The sequence below is a fragment of the Octopus bimaculoides genome, chromosome 22 (assembly GCF_001194135.2).
Source record: "Octopus bimaculoides isolate UCB-OBI-ISO-001 chromosome 22, ASM119413v2, whole genome shotgun sequence".
Taxonomy (NCBI): Eukaryota; Metazoa; Mollusca; class Cephalopoda; order Octopoda; family Octopodidae; genus Octopus; species Octopus bimaculoides.
The window spans coordinates 6,926,170-6,927,974 of record NC_069002.1 but is presented as its reverse complement, the minus strand read 5'-3'; the positions used below and the strand labels follow the sequence as shown (position 1 = coordinate 6,927,974).

General features: G+C 38.3%; 1 protein-coding gene across 1 annotated transcript in view; it reads right to left on the bottom strand.

Annotated features, from left to right (window-relative positions):
* The window catches only part of LOC106867674 (steroid 17-alpha-hydroxylase/17,20 lyase-like), a gene marked incomplete at its 5' end in the record, with an annotated part of 7,239 nt that overhangs the window by 3,478 nt on the left and 1,956 nt on the right, over positions 1-1,805 (bottom strand). The window lies entirely within an intron of this gene.

The window sequence follows — 1,805 nt, the reverse complement described above, 5'->3', positions numbered from 1 at the left end:
ACCAATATTGCTTGACAACCGATGCTGGTGTGCTTACGCCCCCGTAACATAGCGGTTCGGCAAAAGGGCCCTATAGAATAAGTACTAGGCTTACAAAGAATAAGTCCTGGAGTCGATTTGTTCAACTAAAGGTCGTGCTCCAGCATGGCCGCAAGCAAATGACGGAAACAAATAGAAGAATATATTCATACACCCACACACATACACCTCATAGATTGAGCGCATGAATCTAACACACGTGCGTTTTTTTTCATCTCTCTTCTTCTTTTTTTTAATTTTCATCTCCTTTCCTTTCTTCCATGTCTTTTCGTGAGCTTTCTTCTAGTATCTGATGAAGGACTATAACCGAAACGTTATACTCTGTATCTATATCCCTTCTTTCGAGTGTCAACTTTAAAAAGTAGCTGTGAACATCCTTTGGACTTTGCTGTAGATTTCCTAGATTTTCTATATGTACACACACACACACACACATGTCACACGTATGACATATATGTGTAAAGAAAATGATGTTTGTGTTTCTACGCAGGACAAGAGTTCCAGTGTGCTTAGTGAATATGACGGATGATAATGATTGGTGGGGTATAATTTGGCATGTACATATGGGTATATATATATACACTATATGCCAATCGCCACCATCTATTTCCATTCCACGGGTACGTTGACAAAGGATGTGATGGGACGGTCGGGTAGTTTGAGAACTGCGGAACACTAGTATCGCAGAGGCATAATGCTCTATATAGTTAGAACATTTATGTACGAATGTATGTATATGTGGTTGTGTGTGTTTTATATTAGATATAGTATAAGTATGTGTCTATGCACACACACACACACAAATACATATCTGCATATAATGACACACATACATATATTTGTATACATAGCTATATACATATATATATGTATATACATACATATATATATACATATATATATACATATATATATACATATATATACATATATATATACGTATGTATAGATATATAAATGTCTATATGCGTATACATTATATATATATGCGTACTCACTCACACACACACACATTTATTTATATATGTGTGTATGTATGTGCACACACACACTCACACACAGACACACACACACATACGCACGCACACACACACACACACACAAATTTCAATAGATCTTTTTTTTTTTCTTTTTTCTTTTTTGCTAACCCAGGGATGCCAGCCAGCAGACCGTCCACACAAAGGAGTCGATGAAAGGGAGGAGACACACTAGAAGTGGCAGTAGAGGAGGAGAGCGGAAGGAGGAGGCTGCGGAGGACTGAGGAAAAAAAGAGTGGGAGGTGAGGAGGAGGTGGAGGCGGTTAGCATTAACTGTAGAAGTGCCGGAATAAAGAGAAGGCAGCTTATTGACATTGACGATACTAGTACCTCGCTAATGATCACATCTCTCTTTATTAGTTGTCTTTTTTTTGTGTCATTGTATGATCCGCATGTGTGTGTGTGCGCGCGTGAATTTGTATACGTATTTAGGTTATTGACAGAAATACCTAATCAGATATAACCACATATATAGATAAATGTGTATAGAGTGTGCGTTTGTGCACCAGAATCTTCCATGCGTCAACATGTAATCTCCTCGCGACAGTGTAACCCCTAATTCAATCAAGATATCCTTGGCCTGAAGAGTAGCCGGTGGTATACCACTCGCTTGGATTTTTTTTTACCATTTCTGAGGCTCCACCAGCTATGAAACATATGTAACCTGGATCTTACCAACTCCATTCCGTAATTCTTGTGTATATGTGTTTGTGTGTGTGTATGTAGTAT